Here is a 20,180-nt window from a genome sequence, read left to right as displayed (position 1 = left end):
TCCTCAGTAATACTTGCTAAGAAAGAATACATTAACACAAAAATCATTTGGCTTAATTTTCACTTGTATTACTATTTCTAATAAAGATTAATCCTTTTTCCATTGAATATCTAGCACTTCACACTGAGATTGGAGCTTCGGTCTAGAAACCCATCTTGGAAGGAGCTAGAAAGTGGCCATGTCCTTATTCTGCCCTTCCACACTCTCCCCTGTTCCTAGCCTTCCTGTGTATTGACAGCATCACTCCTTGGACTAATACCTAAAAGTCTAAATAAATTTTAATTTTTAAAACTGCTCTATACCATACCTGGTAAATAACAGAAAGGTGATTGAATACATAGTTTTTATCAGAGAATCTTTTTCTGTAGGCTTGTTAGAAAAGGATACAATGCATTACATTGCACTGCAAAAGCAATGTAAGAACTCTAGTTCTTAATGTTGATATAAAAGGCAGTGGGTTGTTGACTTTTATTTTGACTTTTTATTTACTTAAGCCAAAATAACAGCTTAATCCATATTATCCATAGGAAAAAAAAAACATACAAATAACGAAAGACCTTATCTCAAAGCAAATGCAGAAATAAAGAATTATAAAATGTCTATAGTGTTCAAGGGAAGTTTATATGAAGGTGAACCCAGAGAATCACAAACAAGAGTACTAAAGGAAACAGAATGTGTCACCTCAAAATATTCCTCTTTGACATAATTTTTTGGATCTAAAGGCCTTTTGAAGCAAATACAGAAAAGCACTCTTTCCTCTAAGAGCAGGAGAATTATTAATATAAAGACAAAAGGTTGATCTTTCCCTCTTTCCTGCCTCAAAACAGTATGTAAATTCTCCTTTACAACCTTTATCAGCTTAGAGACTGCACCAGAGGAATCTAAGCAGACTTTATTAGTTTCCCCATAAATTTACTTTCCCACACTTTCCTGTCTTTGGAAGCCTTAAACTGCTTTCATGTGTCCTGATGCTTCTCTAAAATTTATTGCTTTTTGTTGAAGACCTGATATAAGCTGGGACTCTAAGGCACTGCATCTAGTTATTTTTCTCCCATGGAATGTGCACTGCACACATTAACAAACCTGCTCGTTTTTCTCTTGTTAATCTGTCTTTTCTTGCAGGAATATGTCCCAAGTATGAACTTCTGAAGGTTGACAAAAACTATAATTTCTCATCTTCAAATAGAGAAACGTTTCAAAAACAGTCACAATAGATTTGAAAAGGAATGACTACTGGAGAAAAGTTGCATTTCATCTTTTCTGAAAAGAATATCCAAGAACTATTTTAAACATCAGTTTGGGGTCAGTTAAAAAAAGAGAAAGATCTGGAAATCACTGAATCAAGTTAAAGATAGCTTACAGTTTGGTAATCAAGTTACCAAGGCAGGTGTTCCCAAAAGATTCCAAAATATAAACTAAATGAATCTCTATAGCCAAAGCATCTTTCTTTGTAAATAAAGGGTGGCTTATAAAAGTCCAATTATATTTCTTACAAGTCAACAATCCCAACAAATGCCCATTTCCAGACAAAGTACAGCATTTATGCAAGTGTATGTGCACACACGCTCACATACACATAGGATATGTTCACAGATCATCCACCTCTCAGTTCATTCAAAACTAAACAAAATCCCTATTCCCATCCCACCACTAATGCCCTCTGTTTACTCTCCCACTTCATCCCCTCAACTATGACACAAAAATTTTCAGATCTGAGTTCCGGGCTTTCTCACAAACTGTCTATGTGTCTTTAGAAAGTATAAGTCTCTCTAAATAATAATTCATTTATTTGTCAAATGAAGGAATTAAATTGGATGACCCATAAATTTTCTCCTAAGTCCAAAAAGATGCTTCTTATATTCCCATAACCAGAAAAAAAGTAATATCTTCCAAAGACCAAAGTAGAATTTGTTACGTGTAAAACTGTGATTGAAGAGATACCAGGAAATCACTTTTTTCCTCCACACTAAGAAGATGAGATCTTTGCTGTCAGTAACATCTGCAGTTACCAACAGAAGATGTGCTATCTATTTTCACAGCAGTCTGACAACTTTGCCTGAGAAAAAATGCAGAAGAGCTCCCTCCAGTGGAGTACTTTTATTTTGGGCATTGAAAGTTAGTAATTTAAACCTAACATTTTAATAATGTAATATTTCAACTGTTAAAGATGATCCAGTTCAAATGCCACATTTTTCACTCAGAGAAATTAAGGCTCAAAAGAGGAAAGCAACTAATTTAAAAGCTTCACAACTGGCCAAGAGAACAAACCATCTTACACAAAGGATTTGCAAGCCAAATTAAATCTTACACAAAGGATTTGCAAGCCAAATCTTAAATCAAAGGATTTAAGAAAATTATAAAAATTTATGCAAAAAAAAGACAGTGTGCCCCCTAAAAAGAAAATTAGAAAATTTTATTGAAAGACATTGAAGAAGAACTAAATTGATAGCTATATTATGCTGGTAAATAAGATTCTATCTTAAACTCAGGCTCAAGCAATCCTCCTGTCCTCCTGTTTCAGCCTCCTAAGTAGCTGGGATTACAAGTAGTTGCCACTGTGCGCAGCTTAGTGAATAAGATTCCATATCATACAATGTTAAGTTTCCCCCATGAAGATACATAGTTACAATGAAAATTTAATAAAAACATTAATATAAAAATTTTTATGAAACATGGTAAACTTATTCCAAGCCAGGCACAGTGACTTACATTTGTAGTCCCAGCTACTTGGGAAGCTGAGATGAGAGGATCACTTGAGGCCAGGAGTTCAAGACCAGCCTGGGCAATAAAGCGAGACCCCATCTCTAAAGTAAAAAAAAAAAAAAAAAACAAGAAACAAGATCAACTGATTCTAAAATTTATACGAAAATGCAAAGGCCCAAAAATAAGACATTCTTAAAGAAGAAAAACAAAGTGAGGTGACTTGCCCTATCAGATATCAAGACTAACATAATAGGGCAATACTAAAGGCAGAGACCATACTTCCCCAAGTTCCGCATTGTTGACATTTAGGGCAGGATAGTTATTTGTTGTGGGGAGCTGTCCTGTGCACTGGGGGATGCTGCTAAGTGCAAAGCATCCCTGGCCTCTACTCACTGGATGTCAGTAGCATCCTACACACAACACACACACCTGTTGTGACAACCAAACATTTCTCCAGACATTGCCAAATGTCTTCTGCAAAATGGCCCCCAGTTGCAAATCATGGGTCTAGACAAAGAGAATTCAAAACAAATAAACATTACTCTTTAGAAACATGATTTATGATAGAGCAGACATTACAGATCAATGGGAAAGTATGGACTGCTCAATAAATAGTACTGAGCCAACTGGTTACCTATTCGGAAAAAATGAAATTGCATCCTGGTTCAGCCTGCCATATTTCCAAAGGTGTTTACAATCATACCTCCTAACTATATGCTCTTTTGCAACATGACTTGCCACTACTGTATCAAGAGGCAGAGGGTCTTTCTCTATCCTCTCAAGTCTAGGTGAGCCCCCTATAATTGCTTTGATAAATACAATAAGGCAGAAGCACTAGCCTAACTGGCTAGAACTCTCTTCCTGCCTCTTGAAACTCTCACTCTTGTATAACTCATTATTATGAAGCTCCCTCTTGGAAACCAGCCATCTTATAAGAAGTATGACCACCATGAGACCACCATGTTGTGAAATATCTAAGCAACAGGAAGAGGCCCTAGAAGACGAGATACCACAAGGAAAGAAACTGAGGTAAAGGAGCACCAAAATTCCACATCTGCAAATAAACAAATATTCCTGGAGGTGGACTCTCCAGCCTCAGCAGCCCCAGTTCATGCCCACCTAAGCAACCTTCCAAAATTCCTGATCCACACAATTACATAAAAACTACAATGGGCCAGGCACAGTGGCTCACACCTGTAATCCCAGCATTTTCAGAGACCAAGGTGGGTGGATTGCCCGAGGTCATGAATTTGAGACCATCCTGCCCAACATCGTGAAATCCCATCTCTACTAAAAATACAAAAATTAGCCAGGCGTGGTGGCGTGTGCCTGTAATACCAGCTACTCAGGAGGCAAAGACAGGAGAATTGCATGAATCCAGGAGGCAGACGTGTCAGTGAGTTGAGACTGCGCCACTGCACCACACCAGCCTGGGCAACAGAGCCAGACTCCATCTCAAAAATAAAGCGGGGAGTGGGGGAGGGGGGGGTTCCAAGATGGCCGAATAGGAACAGCTCCAGCCTCCAGGTCCAAGAGTGAGTGACACAGAAGACGAGTGATTTCTGCATTTCCAACTGAAGTACTGGGTTCATCTCACTGGGGCGTGTTGGACCGTGGGTGCAGGACAGAGAGTGCAGTCCACTGAAAGAGAGCCGAAGCAGGGTGAAGCATCGCCTCGCCCGGGAAGCACAAGGGGGAAGGGAATTCCCTTGCCTAGCCAAGGGAAACTGTGACACACAGCACCTGGAAAATCGGGTCACTCCCATCCTAATACTGCACTTTACCAAGGGTCTTAGCAAAAAGCACACCAGGAGATTATATCCTGCACCTGGATGGGAGGGTCACACGCCCACGGAGCCTCCCTCATTGCTAGCACAGCAGTCTGAGATCTAACTGCAAGGCTGCAGCAAGGCTGGGGGAGGGGCCCCCGCCATTGCTGAGGCTTGAGTAGGTAAACAAAGTAGCCAGGAAGCACGAACTGGGTGGAGGCACCGCAGCTCAAGGAGGCCTGCCTGCCTCTGTAGACTCCACCTCTGGGGACAGGGCATAGCCAAACAAAAGGCAGCAGAAACCTCTGCAGATTTAAATGTCCCTGTCTGACAGCTTTGAAAAGAGAATTGGTTCTCCCAACACAGAAGTTGAGATCTGAGAACTGACAGACTGCCCGCTCAAGTGGGTCCCTGATCTCCTAGTAGGCTAACTGGGAGACATAACCCACTAGGGGCAGATGACACCTCACACCTCACATGGCCGGGTACCCCTCTGAGATGAAGCTTCCAAAAGAATGATCAGGCAGCAACATTTGCTGTTCAGCAATATTCACTTTTCTTCAGCCTCTGCTGCTGATACCCAGGCAAACAGGGTCTGGAGTGGACCTCCAGCAAACTCCAACAGACCTGCCGCTGAGGTTCCTGACTGTCAGAAGGAAAACTAACAAATAGAAAGGATATCCACACCAAAACCCCATCTGTACATCACCATCATTAAAGACCAAAGGTAGATAAAACCATAAAGACAGGGAAAAAGCAGTGCAGAAAAGCTGAAAATTCTAAAAATCAGAGTGCCTCACCCCCTCCAAAGGAATGCAGCTCTGCGCCAGCAACAGAATAAAGCTGGATGGAGAATGACTTTGACGAGTTGAGAGAAAAAGGCTTCAGACAATCAAACTTCTCCAAGCTAAAGGAGGAAGTTCGAAACCATTGCAAAGAAGCAAAAAACCTTGAAAAAAGATTTGACGAATGGATAACTAGAATCACCAAAATGACCTGATAGAGCTGAAAACTACAACACGAGAACTACGTGAAAAATGCACAAGCTTCAGTAACCGACTCGATCAACTGGAAGAAAGGGTATCCGTGATTGAAGATCAAATGAATGAAATGAAGTGAGAAGAGAAGTTTAGAAAAAAGAGCAAAAAGAAATGAACAAAGTCTCCAAGAAATATGGGACTATGTGAAAAGACCAAATCTACATCTCATTGGTGTACCTGAAAGGAATGGGGAGAATGGAGCCAAGTTGGAAAACACACTGCAGAATATTATCCAGGAGAACTTCCCCAACCTAGCAAGGCAGGCCAACATTCAAATTCAGGAAATACAGAGAATGCCACAAAGATACCCCTCGAGAAGAGCAACTCCAAGACACATAATTGTCAGATTCACCGATGTTGAAGGAAAAAATGTTAAGGGCAGCCAGAGAGAAAGGTCAGGTTACCACAAAGGGAAGCCCATCAGACTAACAGCGGATCTCTCAGCAGAAACTCTACAAGCCAGAAGAGAGTGGGGGCCAATATTCAACATTCCTAAAGAAAAGAATTTTCAACCCAGAATTTCACATCCAGCCAAACTAAGTTTCATAAGTGAAGAAGAAATAAAATCCTTTACAGACAAGCAAATGCTTAGAGATTTTGTCACCACCAGGCCCGACCTACAAGAGACCCTGAAGGAAGCACTAAACATGGAAATGAACAAGCGCTACCAGCCACTGCAAAAACATGCCAAAATGTAAAGACCACTGATGCTAGAAAGAAAATGCATCAACTAACGAGTAAAATAACCAGCTAACATCATAATGACAGGATCAAGTTCACACATAACAATACTAAACTTAAATGTAAATGGGCTATATGCTCCAATTAAAACACACAGACTGACAAATTGGATAAAGAGTTAAGACCCATCAGTGTGCTGTATTCAGGAGACCCATCTCACATGCAGAGACACACATAGGCTCAAAATAAAGGGATGCAGGAAGATCTACCAAGCAAATGGAAAACAAAAAAAGGCAGGGGTTGCAATCCTAGTCTCTGATAAAACAGACTTTAAACCAACAAAGATCAAAACAGACAAAGAAGGTCATTACGTAATGGTAAAGGGATCCATTCAACAAGAAGAGCTAACTATCCTAAATATATATATACCCAACACAAGAGCACCCAGATTCATAAAGCAAGTCCTTAGAGACTTACAAAGAGACTTAGACTCCCACACAATAATAATGGGAAACTTTAACACTCCACTGTCAAAATTAGACAGATCAACAAGACAGTTAACAAGGATATCCAGGAATTGAACTCAACTCAGCACCAAGCAGACCTAATAGATATCTACAGAACTCTCCACCCCAAGACAACAGAATATACATTCTTCTCAGCACCACATCACACTTATTCCAAAATTGGCCACATAGTTGGAAGTAAAGCACTCCTCAGCAAATGTAAAAGAACAGAAATTATAACAAACTGTCTCTCACACCACAGTGCAATCAAACTAGAACTCAGGATTAAGAAACTCACTAAAAACTGCTCAACTACACGGAAACTGAACAACCTGCTCCTGAATGACTACTGGTTACATAACAAAATGAAGGCAGAAATAAAGATGTTCTTTGAAACCAATGAGAACAAAGATACAACATACCAGAATCTCTGGGACACATTTACACCAGTGTGTAGAGGGAAATTTATAGCACTAAGTGCCCACAAGATAAAGCAGGAAAGATCTAAAACTGACATTCTCATATCACAATTAAAAGAACTAGAGAAGCAAGAGCATTCAAAAGCTGATAGAAGGCAAGAAATAACTAAGATCAGAGCAGAACTGAAAGTGATAGAGACACAAAAAACCCTCCAAAAAAATCAATGAATCCAGGAGCTGGTTTTTGGAAAAGATCAACAAAATTGATAGACTGCTAGCAAGACTAATAAAGAAGAAAAGAGAGAAGAATCAAATAGACTCAATAAAAAATGATAAAGGAGATATCACCACCGATCCAACAGAAATGCAAACTACCATCAGAGAATACTATAAACACCTCTACGCAAATAAACTAGAAAACCTAGAAGAAATGGATAAATTCCTGGACACTTACACTCTCCCAAGACTAAACCAGGAAGAAGTTGAATCCCTGAGTGACCAATAATAGGCTCTGAAATTGAGGCAATAATTAACACCTACCAACAAAAAAAAGTCCAGGACCAGACGGATTCACAGCCGAATTCTACCAAAGGTACAAAGAGGAGCTGGTACCATTCCTTCTGAAACTATTCCAATCAATAGAAAAAGAGGGAATCCTCCCTAACTCATTTTATGAGGCCAATACCATCCTGATACCAAAGCCTGGCAGAGACACAACAAAAAAAGAGAATTTTAGACCAATAACCCCGATGAACATCGATGCAAAAATCCTCAATAAAATACTGGCAAACCAAATCCAGCAACACAGAAAAAAAGCTTATCCACCATGATCAAGTGGACTTCATCCCTGGGATGCATACGCAAATTAATATGCAAATTAATAAACGTAATCCAGCATATAAACAAAACCAAAGACAAAAAACACATGATTACCTCAATAGATGCAGAAAAGGTCTTTGACAGAATTCAACAGCCCTTCATGCTAAAAACTCTCAATAAATTCGGTATTGATGGAACATATCTCAAAATAATAAGAGCTATTTATGACAAACCCACAGCCAATATCATACTGTATGGGCAAAAACTGGAAGCATTCCCTTTGAAAACTGGCATAAGACAGGGATGCCCTCTCTCACCATTCCTATTCAACATAGTGTTGGAAGTTCTGGCTAGGGCAATCAGGCAAGAGAAAGAAATCAAGGGTATTCAATTAGGAAAAGAGGAAGTCAAATTGTCCTTGTTTGCAGAACACATGACTGTCTATTTTGAAAACCCCATCATCTCAGCCCAAAATCTCCTTAAGCTAATAAGCAACTTCAGCAAAGTCTCAGGATACAAAACCAATGTGCAAAAATCACAAGCATTCTTATACACCAATAACAAACAAAGAGTCAAATCATGAGTGAACTCCCGTTCACAACTGCTTCAAAGAGAATAAAATACCTAGGAATCCAACTTATAAGGGATGTGAAGGACCCCTTCAAGGAGAACTACAAACCACTGCTCAATTAAATAAAAGAGGACACACACAAATGGAAGAACATTCCATGCTATTGGATAGGAAGAATCAATATCGTGAAAATGGTCATACTGCCCAAGGTAATTTATAGATTCAATGCCATCCCCATCAAGCTACCAATGACATTCTTCACAGAATTGGGAAAGACTACTTTAAAGTTCATATGGAACCCAAAAAGAGCCCGCATTGCCAAGACAAACCTAAGCCAAAAGAACAAAGCTGGAGGCATCACGCTACCTGACTTCAAACTATACTACAAGGCTACAGTAACCAAAACACCATGGTACTGGTACCAAAACAGAGATATAGACCAATGGAACAGTACAGAGCCCTCAGAAATAATACCACACATCTACAACCATCTGATCTTTGACAAACCTGACAAAAACAAGAAATGGGGAAAGGATTCCCTATTTAATAAATGCTGCTGGGAAAACTGGCTAGCCATAAGCAGAAAGCTGAAACTGGATCACTTCCTTACACCTTATGCAAAAATTAATTCAAGATGGATTAGAGACTTAAATGTAAGACCTAATACCATAAAAACCCTAGAAGAAAACCTAGGCAACACCATTCAGGACATAGGCATAAGCAAGGACTTCATGTCTAAAACACCAAAAGTAATGGCAACACAAGCCAAAACTGACAAACGGGATCTAATTGAACTAAAGAGCTTCTGCACAGCAAAAGAAACTACCATCAGAGTGAACAGGTAACCTACAGAACGGGAGAAAATTTTTGCAATCTACTCATCTGACAAAGGGCTAATATCCAGAACCTACAAAGAACTCAAACAAATTTACAAGAGAAAAACAAAAAAAAAAACATCAAAAAGTGGGCAAAGGATATGAACAGACACCTCTCAAAAGAAGACATTTATGCAGCCAACAGACACATGAAAAAATGTTTATCATCACTAGCCATCAGAGAAATGCAAATGAAAACCACAATGAGATACCATCTCACACCAGTTAGAATGGCGATCATTAAAAAGTCAGGAAACAACAGGTGCTGGAGAGGATGTGGAGAAATAGGAACACTTTTACACTGTTGGCGGGACTGTAAACTAGTTTAACCATTGTGGAAAACAGTGTGGCAATTCCTCAGGGATCTAGAACTAAAAACACCGTTTGACCCAGCAATCCCATTACTGGGTATATACACAAAGGATTATAAGTCATGCTGCTATAAAGACACATGCACACGTATGTTTATTGTGGCACTATTCACAATAGCAAAGACTTGGAATCAACCCAAATGTCCATCAATGACAGACTGGATTAAGAAAATGTGGCACATATACACCATGGAATACTATGCAGCCATAAAAAAGGATGAGTTCATGTCCTTTGTAGGGCCATGGATGCAACTGGAAACCATCATTCTCAGCAAACTATCGCAAGAACAGAAAACCAAACACCGCATGTTCTCACTCATAGCTGGGAATTGAACAATGAGAACACTTGGACACAGGAAGGGGAACATCACACACCGGGGCCTGTTGTGGGGTGGGCAGGGGGAGGGATAGCATTGGGAGATATTCCTAATGTAAATGACTAGTTAATGGATGCAGGACACCAACATGGCACATGTATACATAGGTAACAATCCTGCATGCTGTGCACATATACCCTAGAATATAAAGTATAATAAAAATAAGTAAATAAAAGTAACATTCCCCTAGAATATTACAAATAATATCACAGGGTGTACACCCCCTGTGGCATTCGGAGTAACATTCCCCTAGGATATTACAAATAATATCACCGGGTGTGCACTCACTGTGATATTACTCATAATATCTCCCTAGGATACAAGGTATCACAGAGTGTACACGCATGGTGCACATCCACTGTGATATTTAAAGTAATATGTCCCTGTAAGATTACAAATAATATTGAAGGGTGTAAATACCCTGGGACCTTAGGGGTAACATCCTCCTAGGATATTATAATATCACAAGGCGTACACCCCCTGTGACATTTTGTACACCGTTTGTGACATTAAAAGTAGCATCCCCCTAGGATATTGCAAATAACATCAAAGGCGGTTTTTGCACATGGTTTACACTTCCTGAGACATTAGGCATAATATTTTTCTGGAATATATGAATAATATCACAGAAGGTGTACAAACATGGTGTACAGTCCATGTGACATTAGGAGCAACATCCCCGTAAGATATTAGAAATAATATCACTGGACATACGCAGTAACATCCCCCTAGGATGTTATGAATAATATCGGAGGGGGTGTACACACATGGTGTACATATTCTGTAAAATTAGGAGTAGCATGTTCCTAAGACATTATGAATAATATCACAGGGTGTGTACACACATGGTGTATACCCCTTGTGATGTTAGGGGTAACATCCTTCTAGGATATTATTAATAATTGCACAGTAACATCTTCCTATTATGAAAAATGTCACAGGGTGTACACCTCCTGTGACATTAGAAGTAACATGCTCTGAGGATATTCTGAACAGTTTCACATGGTGAACACCCCCTGTGACATGAAGAGTAACATCCACCTAGGATATTACGAATAATATCACAGGGTGTACACCCCCTGTGACTTCCAAAGTGACATCCCGGCCGGGTGTGGTGGCTCACACCCGTAATCCCAGCACTTTGGAAGGCCAAGGCGGTGGGATCACCTGAGGTCAGGAGTTCGAGACCAGCCTGACTAATATGGTGAAACCTCGTCTCTACAAAAAATACAAAATATTAGCCGGGTGTGGTGGCATGCGCCTGTAATCCTAGCTATTCCAGAGGCTGAGACAGGAGAATTGCTTGAACCTGGGAGGCGAAATTGTGCTATTGCACTCCAGCCTGGGCAACAAAAGCCAAAACTCTGTTTCAAAAAAAAAAAAAAAGTGACATCCCCCGGAATATTATGAATAATGTAACAGAGTGTACACCCCCTGTGACAATAGGATTAACATCCCCCTAGGATATTATGAATAATATCAAAGGGTGGACAACCACTGTGATATTAGGAGTAATAGCTTCCTAAGGTATTACTAATAATATCACAGGGTGTACACCCACTGTGATATTGGGAGTAATATCTCCCTAAGATGTAAGGAATAACATCACACAGTGTACACATATCTTGTACTCCCACTGTGATATTAGAAGCAATATCTTCCTAAAATTTTATGAAAAATATCACAGGGTATATATTCTCTGTGATATTAGAAACAATATTTACCCTGGGTATTACAAATAATTATCAAGGGAATACACACATGGTGTACAGTCACTATATGATATTAGGCGTTATATCTCCCTAGGATGTTACGAATAGTATTACGGTGTACACACATGGTGTACACCCGCTGTGATATTTGAAGTAATGTCTCTCTAGGATATTGTGAATAATATCAAAGGGTTACAACGCCCCCCTCCCCGTAAAAAAGAAAAAACTACAATAGTTGTTTTAATCCACTAAGTTTGACATAGTTTTATTACACAACAACAGATAACTAGAAACGAAATTTGTGGCATCTGCAACAGGACCGGGCAGTGAAATGGATGCATGAAGGGCCTCAGAAGGACTTCTTAATAGAAGCTGAAAGACCAGTAAGGCAGTTGTTGTGGAACAGTATGGAAGGTGGAGAAAAAAATCTGTGTTGCACAGTGGCATGAATTTCAGTAAAACTGTCACCTGTGGTAATAGGGAAACTAGAAAAAGTGGATCTGGCGAACAAATTTCCCAGGATGAATGATGAAAATGACAACTGGTTTCTTTTATAACAGCTGCAATAACCAGGTGTGGATTGTGCCAACTTAAGAATGATGAGGTGGATAAATTTGAAAAGAAGAGCTTTATCTCTCATACAGGGTTTCAGTCTGTAGGCTGGCCATCCCACAGTTTGGGAAGCAAAGCCTCCAGAAGCATCTGAGAGCAAGCACTTTGAGGGAGGGGTAAAGGGAACAGGAATTTTTGCTGAGCGAGGTGGCCAAATATGCATATTTAATAAGCCAAAGGAAGAGTCATGAATATTTATGAAAGGAGAAATATGCACATGTGCAATTGAGCTTCATGTACCTTTCGTGGGTTGCATGTTCAAAAAATGGTGGCATTAGCATGATCTGAGGATGGAGTTTTCAGCCCACTGATGTCAAAACATAAAGCAGAGGACACAAAACCATCACTGTGTATCCTCCAGCAGTCAGCCAAAACCGGTCTGGAGATGGCGGCCAGTTTTCAGCAAGGGATGTATTGTGAAATTGCAAAACAAGTGGGAAGAGTCCAGTCACAGCCTCAGATGACTGGCTTAAGATGATAAAGCAATGAGTCGTCTGTTTCTTGTTTTCCAGAGCTGGTTTCTGCTTACTCCTTAGGGAAGAAATCTGGTTAAAGGTTACTAAGGAATGGACATATTGAAGTTTGTCCAACCCCCTATCCCATCATGGCTAGGAACTCAGTTTTTAAGGGTTCTTTTTTGTAGAATGCTTTTTATATGTTTACTTATACATGAATAAGTTCTTCAGTGATGATTTCTGAGATTTTGGTGCACTCATCACCGGAGCAGTGTACACTGTAACCAATGTACAGTCTTTTATCCCTCATCACCCTCCCACGCATTCCCCAAGTCCCCAAAGTCTATCATATCATTCTTATGCCTTTGTATCCTCATAGCTTAACTCCCACTTATGAGTGAAGACATACTATGTTTGGTTTTTCATTCCTGAGTTACTTCACTTAGAATAATGGTCTCCAATTTCATCCAGAATGCTGCAAATGTCATTATTTTGTTCCTTTTTATGGTGGAGTAGTACTCCATGGTATATATATACACCACATTTTCTTTATCCACTCGTTGATTAATGGGCATTTGGGCAGGTTCCATATTTTTGCAACTGCAAATTGTGCTGTTATAAACATGTGTGTGCAAGTGTCTTTTTCGTATAATGATGTCCTTTACTCTGGGTCAATACCCAGTCATGGGGCTGCTGAATCAAATAGCAGATTTACTTTAGGTTATTTAAGGAACCTTCACACTGTTTTCCATAGTTGTACTAGTTTACATTCCCACCAGCAGTGTAAACGTGTTCCTTTTTCACCACATCCATGCCAACATCTATTTTTTTTAATTTTTTGATTATGGTCATTATTGCAGGAGTACGGTGGTATCACATTGTGGTTTTGATTTGCATTTCCCTGGTCGTTAGCAATGTTGACCATTTTTTTCATGTGTTTGTGGGCCATTCACATATCTTTTTTTAAGAATTGTCTACTCATGTCCTTAGCCCATTTTTGATAGGATTGTTTTCTTCTTGCTGGTTTGATTGAGTTCCTGGTAGATTGTGGATATTGGTCCTTTGTTGGGTACATACTTTGTGAACATTTTTCTCCTACTCTGTGGGTTGTTTATTTACTCTGCTGATTATTTCTTTTGCTATGCAGAAACTTTTTAGTTTAATTAAGTCCCATCTATTTATTTATTTGTCTTTGTTTTTGTTGCATTTGCTTTTGGGTTCTTGTTCACAAAGTCTTTGTCTAAGCCAATATCTAGAAGGGTTTTTCCGATGTTCTGCGATTTTTATAATTTCAGGTCTCATATTTAAGTCTTTAATCCACCTTAAGTTGATTTTTGCATAACGTGAGAGATGAGGATCCAGTTTTCATTCTCCTACATGTGGCTTGCCAATTATCCCAGCACCATTTGTTGAATAGGGTGTCCTTTCCCCACTTTATGTTTTTCTTTGTTTTGTTGAAGATCAGTTGGCTGTAAGTATTTCACTTTATTTCTCGGTTCTCTATTCTGTTCCATTGCTCTATATGCCTTTTTATTCCAATACCATGCTGTTTTGGTGACTATAGGTTTATAGTATAGCTTGAAGTCAGGCAATGTAATATTTCCAGATTTGTTCTTTTTGCTTAGCCTTACTTTGGCTATGTGGGCTCTTTTTTAGTTCCACATAAATTTTAGGATTGTTTTTACTAGTTCTGCGAAGAATGACGGTGATATATTAATGGGAATTGCATTGAATTTGTAGATTGCTTTTGGTAGTACAGTCATTTTTACAATGTTAATTCTACCCATCCGTGAGCATGGAATATGTTTCCATTTGTTTGTGTCATCTATGATTTCTTTCAGCAGTGTTTTCTAGTTTTCCTTGTAGAGGGCTTTCCTCTTCTCGATTAGGTATATTCCCTAAGTTTTCTGGGTTTTATTTTGGGGGGGTGCTACTATAAAAGGAATTGAGTTCTTGATTTGATTCTCAGCTTGGTCACTGTTGGGGTATTTGTGTACATTAATTTTGTATATTAATGATTTGTGTACATTAATTTTGTATCCTGAAACTTTACTGAATCCACTGATCAGTTCCAGGAGCTTTTTGGATGAGTCTTTTAAAGTTTTCTATGTATACAGTCATATCATCAGGAAACAGTGACCGTTTGACTTCTGCTTTACCAGTTTGGATGCCTTTATTTATTTCTCTTCTCTGATTGCTCCAGCTACGAATTCCAGTACTATGTTGAACAGAAGTGGTCCGTGTTTGTTACATCTCGAGTTGAGCACACTCTTCTGGTCCGTGTTTGTTACATCCCAAGTTGAGCTTTCATTCGCCCTCCACCACTGCTGTTTGCCGCCATCACAGACTGCCTGCTGCCATCACAGACTGCCTGCTGACTTCCATCCCTCCGGACCGGAAGCTGTGCTTCTGATCCAGGGAGGAGCCCACTGCCACTACTGATCAGGCTAAAGGCTTTCCATTGTTCCTGCATGGCTAAGGCCCCAGGGTTCATCCTAATTGAGCTGAACACTAGTCGCTGGGTTCCACGGTTCTCTTTCCTGATCCACTGTTTCTAAGAGCCATAACACTCACGCATGGCCCAAGGTTCCATTTCTTGGAATCCGTGAGGCCAAGAACCCCAGGTCAGAAAACAAAAGGCTTGCTGTCATCTTAGGAGCGGCCCGCCCCCATCTTGGGAGCTCTAAGAACAAAGATCGCTGCCCTGCCCCGCATAACACTTTGATATGGAATTCTCCCCTTTCCCCTAAGGATGGGCTTTCTGAGAGCCAAATTGCAGTAATTATTATTTCTCTTCTGGGTCTAGCCACCCTGTGCATACTGGGCTCTGGACTGGTACTGGGGGAGTGTCTGCCAAGACTCCTGTGATGTGATCTATCTTCAGGTCCCTCAGCCATGAATACCAGCATCTGCTCAGGTGAGGGTAGCAGGGGAGTGAAGTGGACTCTGTGAGGGTCCTTGGTTGTAGTTTTGTTTAGTGACTGATTTTGTGTTGGTTGGCCTCCAGCCTAGAGGTGGCACTGACTACCCTAAGACCATCATGCTACAAGAAGCACAACCCACATGGAGATGACCTAGAGGATGAAACCTCATGTAGAAAGAGAGGCCAAGAAGCACAAAGACACCACATTCATGAGGTGAGAAAGAAGCCATCTTAGAAGTAAATTTTCCAGCCCAACTGACGCCACCTTTGTTGGAAGAGAAAAACTACTAGGTGAGCTCTTTCTAAATGCTTGCCACAAAACTCATGAGCAAAATAAAATGGTTACTTTAAGCCACTAAAGTTTGAGGTAGATTGTTTCTCAGCAACACAAAATCAAAACAATTCCAAACTCACAGCATGAAAAAATCATGGGCAAAACCACTAAACATAAGGCACAAAAATATCTCTTATTCTAAGACAAAAGAAATTATATCTCTCTGACTTTGAGTAATGAAGAGACTCGTTTTAAGAAAGATATTAAAATCATACAACATAAAGAAAAAGACTAATAGATTCAACTACATTAAAATTAAGAACTTTTATGTTCATCAAGACACCATAAAGTGAAAAACATGAAAGATCTTTGTAATCCATATAACTGATATGGATTACATATCCAGTAATATCCAGAATATACATATGTATAAAATATCCAGAATACATATATATATATATATATATATATATATATATATATATATATTTTTTTTTTTTTTTTTTTTTTTTTTTTTTTTGAGATGGAGTCTCACTCTGTTGCCCAGGCTGGAGTGCAATGGTGCAATCTCATCTCACTGCAACCATCTCCCAGGGTCAAGCAATTGTCCTGCCTCAGCCTCCCAAGTAGCTTTTTAGTAGACATGGGGTTTCACAATGTTGGCCAGGCTGGTCTCAAACTCCTGACCCTCAGGTGATCCACCTGCCTCAGCCTCCCAAAGTGCTGGGATTACAGGCGTAAGCCACCATGCCTGGCCCAGAATATATTTTTTTAAACCACAATGAATCTATAAGACAAAACTTCTGGGGAAAAAGGCAAAACACATGAACCAAGCATTTCCAGATGTGGAATCAGGAATGGTGAATAAACATAAAAATATACTCAACCTCATCAGTAATCAAGGAAATTCAAAATAATATTATGAAACAGAATTTCACACACATCAAATTGGCAAAAGTTTAAGTCAATATCAAATATTTTCTGCTACTGAAATAAAAATTAGCATATGTTCTTCTATGAAAGATGTCTTTCTCAATAAAACTGAGAACATTTAAAAAGAGCAGAGCTCCCTCTAGTGGGCTACATTTCATTTTGTTTTAAAAACTGTAAATTTAATCCTAACATGATCATGGATTCCAGAATTATAAAGTCCCTTAGAAATCATCTAGAACAAACTACACATTTGTACACTGAAGAAATTAAGGCCAGAAAAGTTACTGGCTACAGCTAATTGTCCAACCAAACAATGCAGGTCTCCTGGTGCTACCACCACTGCCAAATATTGGCTGGAGAAAAGCAATTTTAAAATAATCCATACCAGAACTATCCTTTGGTGAATTTACTTGTTAAAAAAAAAAAAGTAGGATTTATTACCTAATAAATCAATAAAATTATTCAAAGGCATCTAAACCACAAAGAAACATAGTTATAAATCTTAATAAACTTGACTGATAAATGACAGATCTCTCAGTGATTTAAAGCCCTTTTCAGAGTTTACATACTGTGAAAGCATCAGTAGAAATCTGCAACATCAACAGCTTTGGCCAGCCTGCCTCCTTGCCTTACTAATTTACAGACTTTGTGCCCAAAAACAAAAAGCAAACAACAATACAAAAAAAACACAGCCAGATATTGTTTAATATATGGGCTGGGCTTTCTGAGACTACTATTTCCCAGAAAGCCATGAGTTATGCAAAACCATAGCAATTTGTAGGGTTTTGCTGTGCTCTGTAAACCCATCCAACATATTTCTTGAGCCCATTAGTGGTATATATCACCTAAATGCTGAAAAACTGGTAACGATTACACTTCACAATACTTTCTGAAAGTGTGTCAGGAACATAAAGTGTTTGAGGAAAGGAGAATGGGAGATGAAGCTGGAAACCAAACTAAGGAAAACTTGAAAATCCAAACTCAGAAATCTTTCCTTATTCCACATGAATAAAGATTCCATTGTAAGTAAAGGATCAAGTGAGCATTTTTAAGGAGAGAGGTGAGCTTATCTGAAAGATACTCCTACCTTAAATTAATGGTAGTTATTTAGAAAATACCATCTGCAACAGCAAAAAAAAATCTATAAAATACCTATGACTTAAATATACACATACATATATAATATATATAAATACACACATACAAGATTTACAAGAAAAACTACAACCACTTAAAATAGCACAACCCCACAATAAGTGGGGTGATTATTGCACCAAACCCCACAATAGGTGGGGTGATTACTGCACCAAAATAATCACCCCAAAAATAGGTGGGGTGATTATTGCACCAAAAATCATGAACTACTTAGATATAACAGGCCAGCGCAGTGGCTCACGCCTGTAATCCCAGCACTTTGGGAGGCCAAGGCGAGCAGACCACGAGGTCAGGAGATCAAGACCATCCTGGCTAACATGGTGAAACCCCATCTCTACTAAAAATACAAAAAATTAGCTGGGCGTGGTGGTGGGTGCCTGTAGTCCCAGCTACTCAGGAGGCTAAGGCAGGAGAATGGCGTGAACCTGGGAGGCAGAGCTTGCAGTGAGCTGAGATCATGCCACTGCACTCCAGCCTGGGCGACAGAGCGAGACTCCATCTCAAAAAAACAAAAAATAAAAAAAAAATTTTTTAAATGTTCAGGATCTATATACTCAAAGCTACAAAAAAGCTACTGAGAGATTAAACACCTAAATATATTATTTCACTCAAAATCCCAGCAAGAATTTTTACAGGAATAAACAAGTTGATTCTAAAATGTATATGAAAAAGAAAACGAACTAGAATAATCCAAACGATTTTGAAAAAGAACAAAGTTGGAGAACTCACATTACCTGACTTCATTGGAGACAAGCTACACATATAGAATGGAATGGTATATAAATTAAGTCAGAGGACTCTATATGGCATTGTATCCCCCTAGGAAGAATACATGTACTAGGAACCAGAGAGTGGAAGCAGGAGTGGCCCTACTTACCATCCCTCCCTGTGCTTCCCATCTCCATAACCCTGGGCTCTGCAATTAGCAGTCTTGTCCCTTAAAGGGACATATTCTTGCCAGGGGACACAGTAAGGGTACTTTGGACTCCTTGTGGCCAGGGAGCAGCAGGTGAGAAGAGAAAAGGAATCACTATCTTGGCAGAGGTCATGGATCCTGATCAGCAGGCAGGAGACTTGCATTTACACAGCAGGGGCAGGGAGAAATACCTGTGGCACCCAGGAGATCTACATGGCACTTCCTGGTACTTCCTTGTCCCATTGTAACTGTGAATGGGTTTGTACAGAAACATTAGCTGAAAAAGTGCATGATTACCATGGGTCCAGATCTTCAGGAATGAAGTTTTGGGTCACACTACCAAGGTAAGGCACCCAAGGCCTGCCAAGGTGATGGCTGACAGTAAGGGGATTGAGGATGAAGAGTCAGGAAGGGAGACAATGAGTACCAGCTGCAGCCATGAGACCAACTGCAACAACAGGGGCTATAGTCTTCCTGGTAATTTCTATCTTCTAGGTTTTCACTCAGGAAGAAAGCACCAACAAGTGTGGGCAAGCAGATCTGTGAAGCACAAGAAATGGACTGTGCTGGCCATAGGGGTGCACAGCTCACATCTCCCTCCAAGAAGCCAACAGCTCCCAGCTGCTCTACCTTTCACACTTCCCCAGGCTGCTTCCAGCCCACCAAGGAGCACAGCAAGGTAATGAGCCAAGATAATCCTTCCAGAAGACCTAAGACTCTTCTAACAGCATCCTTTGCTTGGGAACTCCCCATCGGCCTGGGAAACTTTTTCAGAACTTCGGCATGGGGTCTTAGGCTCTTCCTACCCAATTCTTTCCCCTCTGCTTTCCCTGAGGTGAGGCCTTCATCACAGCCTAAAGGATCATTTCACCGCCTCCTGTTCCCTTCCCCATTTATCCTTTCCTGGTGCCCCACCCCAACCCCTGGCATTAAATCTCTTGCACATCTAGTTCCCTCTTGGCATTTGCTTCTCTTCTCAGAGGACCTGAATTAACAGAGTCTCCTATTAACTTGTACTTATCTATGTGTAATGAACTCAGATCAGTGCAAACAATGTAAATACCTGCCA

At 39.9% G+C, this 20,180-nt stretch overlaps 1 protein-coding gene across 3 annotated transcripts in view; it reads right to left on the bottom strand.

Moving 5' to 3' along the window:
- LOC105499435 (DEP domain containing 1B) overlaps nucleotides 1–20,180 on the bottom strand; it is a 123,006-nt gene that overhangs the window by 71,887 nt on the left and 30,939 nt on the right. The gene's annotated exons all lie outside the window — the stretch shown is intronic.

The sequence above is a fragment of the Macaca nemestrina genome, chromosome 6 (assembly GCF_043159975.1).
Source record: "Macaca nemestrina isolate mMacNem1 chromosome 6, mMacNem.hap1, whole genome shotgun sequence".
In the NCBI taxonomy this organism is placed as follows: domain Eukaryota; kingdom Metazoa; phylum Chordata; class Mammalia; order Primates; family Cercopithecidae; genus Macaca; species Macaca nemestrina.
The sequence above is the reverse complement of the archived record's forward strand: the minus strand, read 5'-3'. Positions and strand labels throughout refer to the sequence as shown.